Source organism: Solanum dulcamara, chromosome 12, assembly GCF_947179165.1.
Source record: "Solanum dulcamara chromosome 12, daSolDulc1.2, whole genome shotgun sequence".
Classification (NCBI taxonomy): Eukaryota; Viridiplantae; Streptophyta; class Magnoliopsida; order Solanales; family Solanaceae; genus Solanum; species Solanum dulcamara.
Genome location: NC_077248.1, coordinates 33,283,532 through 33,293,614, shown reverse-complemented (window position 1 = coordinate 33,293,614; position 10,083 = coordinate 33,283,532). Strand labels below are relative to the sequence as shown.

The following is a 10,083-nucleotide window of genomic DNA, read 5'->3' as shown; positions in this document are numbered from 1 at the left end:
GAGCTGCTAACACTCTCTCCTGAATAAGCTTCACCTTCTAGATGGATTATTGAACCACTCTTGGACCCATTAGTCGCGTTTTACCAACATCAACCCACCAATTGAAGACCTACTCTTTTTGCCATACCAAGTCTCTTCCGGGGCCATCTGGAGACTAGAATGATAGTTGATGTAGTAAATACTCTTGACAGTTAGTAGGAAATTATCCAAGCTACCTTTGGAGTCAATCGTATAGGCTCGCAACACCTCTTCTAGCGTTTAACTAGTAAGCTTAGTCTATCCTTTGGTCTGAGGGTACAATGGTGTACGAAGACCTATTTGTCTTCCCAATCTCTTCTTGGATTGATCTTTAGTAGTTAACTTTAACTCGGGCTCCTTCATCTGAGACAATAGCTATGAGAACTCCGTAAAGTCTCACCATCCTCTTGACCTATAATTTTACACAATCTCAACTAGACTGGTAGTCCTTGATTGAAGGAACATGGACTGATATTGTTAATCTGTGGATAACATTCCATATAGAATTATCTATCCAGGGAGTGCAAAGTGAGTCTTGTAGCCAAGGTCGTATTGTGTAATCTTCGAACTCATATATTACTTTTTGCCTTTTTTAGATGACATCAACTGGTACCCTCTTTTTTTGGGTTTTGCTTTTTCCCCATCAGAGTTGGCTACTAAGTTGTGCTGAAGTCCCCTCACACAATGACCTGTATAGCCATTTCGTGATTTTCCCTATCATTAACTAGTATTATATTGAAGAACTGTGGTATACAAGTGCATCATTTGTTAGTAATCGGCTAATCCTACTTGTTTTACTTAAACTCTTTTATAATTCCCTTATCGCAACTTATTACACTCTAGGTATATAATCATGTGCCGTTGCTTCACCGCTAGTTCGGATTATCCTATCTCGTGCGATCATAACAGCACTAACGCAGCAGATCCCACCAGAATTCTGAAGTTAAACATGCTTGGGTGAGAGTAGTACTAGGATGGGTAACCCCCTGGGAAGTCCTCGTGTCACACTCTATTGCCATCCTTGCAATAATATGTGAAGCCACTCATCTTAGACCAAGATTTACCTTAGCATCTTCTCGCTAGTCTTCATGTTTTGCCTTGCCCTCTCTTCTTCTCTCTTACAACCGGTGTCGGGGTAGATCTTTAATTCAACCATGACTGTGTCCTTTTTGGCCATTTAATTTAACTTAACTTCGTATTCCTCTATAATGTCTCCAAAACATCATAATTACATTTCATCATGTACTCCTCAGCTTGGTCTTATGCAGTATATAACTATTCATAGGTTGTACAACTACTCTTATACCACTAGTAATGAGGTAAATGCAGTCTTTTCATCTCCCAGCTCGTCTTTCTTTACATATCAACTTCACACTAGGATTTGCTCGTGCTAACGCTATTTTGTCCTACTCCTTTCTTTTCTTCCTTTACGTACTCCTTGGTCTCCTTATTTTCTACCGTAGGAGATTTTCTATTCTCCTTGCTACTTGTACATCCCGATATCAACAACCAATGACGTTGTTGCCATATCTTAATAATTACTCAAACACAGACCTACTACTCTTTTCGCAGCCCTTAGTTTGCTCAATCCTACTCTCTTATTGTATTCACCCATTTTTGTAGGCACCCATGATTCTTCACACAGTCTCAAATACCGCAGCTTCTATCTATTTATTATTGGCCTTGATCTCTTTCTAACTCGTGCCAGTATGGGATCTCACTTGAAATTTAAGCGATCCTATCAATATGTGACAGTGTCAGTTGATTTCCTCTCATGCTTGTATTTCTCTTGTTCACTTCGCCCCTTGAGGGTGTACCCATGTCATCCTCTGTTTATTTTCAGTTGTTCATATGCATATGATTCTGTTTCAACACATTTGACATAATGCACCATGTCTACACCTTCTGTTAACTCATCTATACTTTAGGTTGCCCCTGTAAGAAACCATAATATAACCATGGGGTACTCACAATTCTCAATAACTAGTACCCAATCTAGTACAAGTACTGGTACTCGAGTCATATAACTAATGTAGTAGTTTAGCCGAAGCCATATTTCATTCATCCCAATCAGTACGTTACTAGTGCTTATAATCGTGTCCCATTCTCCATTCGGGAGCACTTCTACTCTGATGACACGTGTTTCACGTTTTGTTATCACCTTTTTTTTCAAAGGATACCACTAGTTCCTTTAATAATTTCACAATACCTTAGTTGTTTTGCAATTTTCCATTCCCTATCCTCGAGGGATCCCACTATTTCCAAAGTGGAAGTACATATACACAATACCCCTTTCTGCTTCATGAGCTTTCATCATTATCGTGTACCCGATGCTAACTCCTAATCTTACTTACAATCACATTTTGTAGTTACTTCTTTACTAGGATCTACATACTTCCATGATGATCCTCATTATATTCACACTATATTCTGCTCATGGTCAATCCTGGAGGGTAATATTTCTTAACTTTTATTCACGATCCTTACTCTGGGCTAATTCCACCTGGTGGAGCAAGCGTACTTAACCCTTATCCTTTCTCGCCATTCTCATCCTTAATACCTCGCAGGCTGTCTGAAGACATTCATATCCATCACAATTCTTCTCACCATATCACTATTAACCTTCTACTTGCCACCCATATCACAATTAACTTATTTCCCAAAGTCAATTATACTCCTAGTTTAGTCGGATCTTATTGTTACCGTGGATACGATCTCTCAAGATATATTACAACCTTATATCTCATTCTCTTTCTATTTCCAAAAATAATTTAGCAGAGTTTCCTCTATATTCCTTACTATCCCAAACCTGCACTCAGAAAATACCAACAATGCCTCAAAGGTCCAATACATATATATTCATATCACAGCCTCACAGCGCGCCTAATATCAACAACAGTATAAAACGATGGACTTACCTCGTATGTCCAACTCGAACTGCAACCGTTACACTTTTCTGTCTACTTTTCCTTTCAATTTTTAACTTTACATTTCTATCTTATTTCAATCTTCTTATCTTACCAGCATGCCTCTTTCGCACCATTACTTACCTGTATACTATATAGCTTCCAATATCATCCGTCACTTTCTTCTATCAATGTTGTTCTTCAGCTAAAACCAAAGGTTAGAAAAAAAGGAATTTCATTTCCTATGGATGGGCTCTATCGCATGATCTAAGACAAGAAAGAAAGGTAATATCCTAACTATCCTGTAGTCTCCTATTTATAGATATGGTGCACCACACACTGATAAACAAGACTCTACTTGACACGGTCTGTAGATATTCTGAGGACCAAACCATTCTGATACCACTTTTGTCATAACCCAACCCCGTAGGCCGTGATGGGTGCTCGAACTAGGCACTCGCATATATTCCTGCTATTTGTAAGTAAATATGTCCCCTGTTTAAGTTATAGCACAGCAATAGGCAGGATAGCATATAATCCGGCGATCCTTATCATAGGCACCACTGTACATACATGCATAGATAAGGCAGCCATAATAGTCAACCACGGAGTTTCTCAATCGTCACTACTCAAAAAAGGAACACGACCTAGTCTATCCACTACTAAAACAAATCAACCACGGAGATAAAGAACATACACATGAGCCTAGATAAGGCAGCCATAATAGTTAGGAGGTAACTAACAAGACAAGACACGTATGAGTATGAAAATGCCAAAACCACATAGAATGAGAAATATAGGAAACAAATAAGGAAATCAAGAAAATACCACCGATACTTGGATACTTAGCCTTAGTTTGACTCGTAGAATCATGGAATGGATCATGACAAACCTTTGTCTGAACACCTGAAGCACCACCAGCAACACTCTGAGCACTACCCCTAATTGAAGGCGGCATAAAATCATGATACTAACTTGGTTGAGCAAATTATGCATGGGTCCCATGCTAAGGACAGTCTCTAGATCGATGGCCAAGCTCTCCACAGGTACAACAAGGCCCAAAAACTCTGGCCTGGTGAGTATGAGGAATCTAAAATATCTAAAATATTGAATCTTGCCTAGGTCACTCCCGAGACTAGTGGTCAAGTGAACCACATTCATAACACTCCAAAGTTGAATGCCATGTAATAACCCGACTGCGATAAAAAGGGAGCGAATCTTATCCTCTCAAGCACTGCTCGCACTAGAACCACCCTGACGGGGTGAGCTGCCATAAGTGTCCTTTCCATTAGCAGACTGCATCGGGGTCCTACGATGCTCTCTAACAAAGTGGCCTTCCTTGTCACCTTCATAGCAACCATTACCAATATTATCTTATTGAAAGGGCCTAGATGGGATAAAATAAGCTCCAATGCCTAAAGGTCCAATGCGCTCACCTCGAGAAGTCTAACTTGAACTATGTTCGTTGTAAGCTCCATGAATTGTGTTAAAACCTTATGGAACCTGAGGTGCTACCATCGTAGGCCTGATGGATCGAGAATGAAGATAACCCTCGCTGAACTGATACACGTCCTGAATTAAGATGTTATCACCACTATGCTGATGGCAAGGCCTATTCCCACTGTCACGACCCAACCCCATAAGCCGCAACTGGGGTCCGACTTGGACCCTCTTATGCGTATCTATTAGCTACCCTTAGGTTGAATCGTGTATGATGTGATGCTATATACAAACCCTAATGGGTCAAAACTTTTTTTCAAGAACCTGTAGCCTCATTCACCTATATCATAACAGGAAAGGGCATGCGAGCCGATGAGGCTTCTATACCATGAAAATATTTGCAATACATCGTATGAGCACAACTGAAACAAACTTACAAATAACCCACATACACATATCTACAGACCTTTAAGAGTAATTATTACATTATATGGCGGGACAAGGCCCCCGTTGTACCCCTGAATAAATAAATATTATATTAAAATGACTAGTATCAAAAATTAGGCTCTAGGACAGTGAAGCACTTCCGACATAGCTGAGAGGAACTCCTAAGCTAACCGATCTCCAAAGTGAACATTTGTACCTGCGGGCATGAAACGCAGCCATCCGGAGAATGGAGGGTTAGTACGACATATGTACTGACTATATAAAGCATAACATATCATAACTAAGATAACAACTGAAATGGGGATACAGAAGACATGTATAACAATTAACAAATTACTGTACCTGCAGCTTAGGATATGCAGTCCTATACCTTATCATACCCTGTACCTGGCCCTCTAGTGAACTTGGTATCAATATCATTTCATCATAATCATGTGTCGTCATATCATCATGTATATCATTTTATCATATCATCGTATACGGCATTATCTCGTATGTCATCATAGTATATCCGATCCACTCTGGGGCTCGAGGTCACAAATGTATTCCTATATTTTCATATGCATGCCTACATAAAGTATCTGGCCCTTTAGTGAGGGACTCGGTGAAAGAGTAGTATACATCTATAGCGTACCATCATCATACAGTAAAATATGCCAAGGAACATTCGTCCCAATCCATAATTTAAAACAATGTCGAAGAACATACGACTCAATCCACATTTTCCATTATATTATTATATATATATCCAGCCCGGGATGCAGTGATGAGCATCATCACATACGGTGTCATCGTATGCTTCACTTTATCGTATACGGCACCCCATCCTTGTATACTTCTACATATATATAGCCAGCCCAGGACTCAGTGAACGAATAGTAAAACTAGGCACAACCACGTTCCTGGCCCTTTTATGGGACTCGGAGGAAGATGGGTTACAGGGTGCTCGAGTAGAGTACTGAGAAACTATATGCAACTAATTCATTATTTGAGACTCAATGAAACAGTCAAGTGAATCGTCACCTGAAGATCAGAGTATTAATTGTCTTAAGTATCTTCTAAACATCGTTACGGAGCATATCAACTAGAGTTTCAGGAATCATAGACGTGTATCAAGATAAGGTTAAATATCTTATGGAAGTAGAGACATTTGTCATCATAAAGACTTTAGGAATAGGAGCTGACACAGTCAAGTATTATTCAGCAGATAGGAGACTCGAGGGTAGTTCAACTAATTTAAGAATTCTAATACCAGGTAGTAAATAAAAGTCACAAATTATACCTGGAGCTTATAACTGGAACTACCTCCACCTCATATCATATGTTATTACATTTATACCTAATATATTCCAAAAGGAAGAACAAACAGGCTTTACATATACTACTGTTCATGATCTAGTAGCCTGGAAAGGCAATAACTCAACTATTACCGAAGTCTTATCATTACAAAGTGAATACAATTTATGAATTACACTTGGAGTTTCACGAGTGGAATTATCCCCACATTTTGTATACAAACCATTCATAACTTATACCTAAGACATGCCAAAAGAAAAGAAGAATAGCTCTACATACCTGTTATGGGTTAGTCTTTGTCTCGGTCGCCTTGTCGTCCCGTGAACCTAGGTAACATGAAATCAATACGAACATCAACCTCTTTAGACCTTTTAGCATCTTAAATTACTTAAGAGTATTCATAAACCCCATTCCCTCGCTTACCTTCTCGACTAGTTCCTTAACTAGTTAAGGCATTAACAAAAATCGGACAGCACCTCCTCTATAATGTGCCCTATCCGAATTCCCAATCACGTCCCTAATAACTACAGCCAACCAACAACATAACCAGCAGATTTTATATAAAGAAAACTTTGCAACATTATACATTACAACCTCCGAACGACTCGCTCGAAATTACGATATCCAAAATAGGGTTTCTAGTTTCTATTTTGTGAAACCTTTAATCGTACGAAGCGTGGAATCGTGTGGATGCTACCAGAAACTTCCACACCTATTTTAGAACACATTTAGACCCTGCAACACACACCACCCAACCAGCAGAAGCCTCCAAACACACCACGCCTCACTTCGACTACAATTTAACTACGGCGACTTCAATTTAGATTGTTTCTTTCGCTGAGCATCCCCATGATTTTTCCATACTTCCAGCAGTATAAAAGGTACATAATACACTCCATAACAACCCCATAAAGTCCAAATTTAAAGTAAAAACCTTACCTTACCCAAAATTGGCCAAACTAGCCAAAATCGCGCCTCGGAACCCTTCTTAGCACGCTGAAACTGTGTGGACTGGTTGCTGTCCGTTTTGGCTGCAACAAGCCGTGATTTTATACTTTTACTACCTCCATATCATCGTGGTATACTCTGTATAATTAATTTACAGAACGAAATCGGGACTTACCTATTTTTTTCTCCAAGCCGTCGCTACTTTCCCTCTAAGCTAGGGTTTGCTTTCTTTTCTTTGCTTGCTGCAGATTTTTTGAATAGGAAATGAAATTATGAGTCATTTAACATGTATATAAGGGCTTCCTTGGAGGTGACACGTGTCATCCCCTTAGGGTGACACGTGTCAAGCCATGATTGGCCACCATATCATGCTACCAACTAGGGACTGCCATGTGGCAGTGGGGTCCACCCCCCCTGTAGCTGCATCACCTACTTGACCCTAAGTAGGTGCATCACCTGCTTGCTTGAGGTGCTGCCATATGTCGCTCCTCCATTGGCTGCCACGTGTCATCTTTTCCCCTTCCTCGTGGGTTCGTAATCTCGTTTTATTTTAAGAGCCTATGTAATCCATGCTACGTAAGCTTGGTATGTCCTTAAGCAACTCAAGTGTAAAAGACTTCTAAATTAGTAGCTTACGTAGGTAAATCGAATCCTATGACTCATTATGTGGCCTCCAATTCCTTCCGGATTCTTATGACTCTATTTCCAACCTTCTCTACTATAGGGTATCACATTCTCCTTTCCTTGGAGTCGTTTGATAGTGTCGTAGCTTATCCGGCTCACATGATAATGTCTAAAGAACTTAAGGGATATTCCGAGCTCGAGAGTGTGGGGTGTAACACCCACTCTCTTCATACGCCTCAAAATATGCCCCATCCATTGCCCTCACATGGTTGAAATTTTGGCGAAAGGTAGACCCAGCTGCTATCAAATGCTTCGATGACAAACAGAGCAGCAAAGACAAACCCCTAACAAACTCCTCACTCATATCCCAATCCATAAAGGATGATGTGGGGTTATTCCCATCCCACTCAAGAAACTCTATGACATACACTAGTACTGATGATGAACCCTGGTGGGGAACCACCAACCTATATCTGACCTAGGAACCATCTGATAAAGCTTTGGTAGAACCTTTTGACGCTCCAGCCAAGTCAATTAGAAACCTCGTGCTATCTATCTAAAAGAGAGTAGATTCCAAAGGATTAGTTTTAAAAGTTATTCAAAACAAGGACACATAATAAGGAGTCAAGAACAGAATTTTCTATATATACCCCATAGCCTCTCGAAGATAGGACACGAACGTCTCTACACTGATCCTCATGACTCTACTGGGAATTGCCCTCATACCAATGATTCTTGTCAACCTAGATCTAGGATACCAACTTATCAAAATCCGATTTCTTGGGCCGTGATGACACCTACTAACACCCACCAACAGACAAGACGAACAATTATTCTAGAGCCCAGAATTAGAAGCATTAGGCTATCAAGCGGAAGATGAACAATAAAGCAGAAAATAAGTAATAAGAAGCGAGGGAACAACTGAAATAAATCATAATGAACCACCCCAAGGCCTAGAATCAGTCTATAACCGAGCATCCAAATCAAAGTACGAATATAAGGCTTTTTGAAATACATAATACATACAGACATTCTTCGAAAGCAAGTAAAGAGTAGCCCTAGTCTATCACAGATGGAAATTGGCAACTCTGAACGCCAGGATCTCACCAACTATCCAAACCAGGACTAATCCGCACCAGTCCAAATCAATGGAAAAAACTCATACTATGATCTGTAGAGGGCAGAAGTGTAGTATGCATACCAAACGAATGGTACTCAGTAGGCATAGGCCGACTGAGCTCCACAGATAAAGCAAGTATAAATAGCATATAATCAGGTAAATACTGCACTAGTAACTAATCAGAAATTATCACAATAATGATAGAAAATAAGAAAAAGTGACTAAAGATATAGTTAAGGAGCAGACTCAAAGAATGCACCTGAAAAGCAATCCAACAACCTATTGACTGGAAGAAGGCATCATATGAGTCTACTAAACGAGAATATAGTTCTAACAGGAAATGCTAACCACATAATTACCTAGAAGCTAATCCGACTGAACCTAGAAGGAAGTACCAATCACAATATAACTCAAATACCACGTGAACCAACTAAAAGTATGACAAGATATAATAATAGGTATAATAAAACAATAACGGATTGGATGACCATACCCTCGAAAGGTACAAATAATGAAAAACATACCCTTGGCCCCCATAAAACCAGGGGACCAAATAACAAACAAGGATACTAGTGATGGGTGATGCGATTAATGCAAGTTTGTAGTAAAAACCAGTGACATCATTGGTGGCTCTCAGATATCAACAACAACAAGTGTATAGACCTATGTCGACCCTCATCCTATCAGGTAGGACCAATGTAGCTCCCTCATCCAATTCCGTGTTACACTAGCTAGAGGGGCCCATAGGGAATGCGAAAATTCAGTATATACTTCTTGGGCCCAAACCAAGTCATACATAGAGATATAGTATCCCTGTAATGGAATTAGAGAGTTAGTGGCCAAGCCGATGTACAAAAGGGCAATGCCGTGTCGGATAATCAAGTACAGGCTAAAGGCATCCCGAATGCAACCAAACTATAAAAGGATGATGCTAAGCTGGATATCACAAAAGATTGAGCACATCCTCGATGCCTCAAAAATTATCAGTATAAAAGAAGCACGTCCTCGATGCCTCATAGATCTCAAAATCGGTATCCAATATCCTAGGTGGTATGAATCCCTTAAAAACTAGTTTAAAAGTAGTAAAAGTGTGAGAAATCCTTCACAAAAATAGTAGTTAAAATCTAGTTAAACACCAGGATCATACCACAAAATGGGTGAATATGCTTAAATGATGCAAGTATGCCATCACCAACATCCAAACAAGAAACACACAATCCACATAGTAATATCGAGCTAAACCATACTATCAGGGAATAAAGGGACTAACCTGGTATCTAATCT

At 39.8% G+C, this 10,083-nt stretch overlaps 1 pseudogene; it reads left to right on the top strand.

Moving 5' to 3' along the window:
- The first annotated feature begins 910 nt into the window (after positions 1–910).
- On the top strand, positions 911–1,029 carry LOC129878013 (5S ribosomal RNA; annotated as a pseudogene).
- Positions 1,030–10,083: the final 9,054 nt, after the last annotated feature.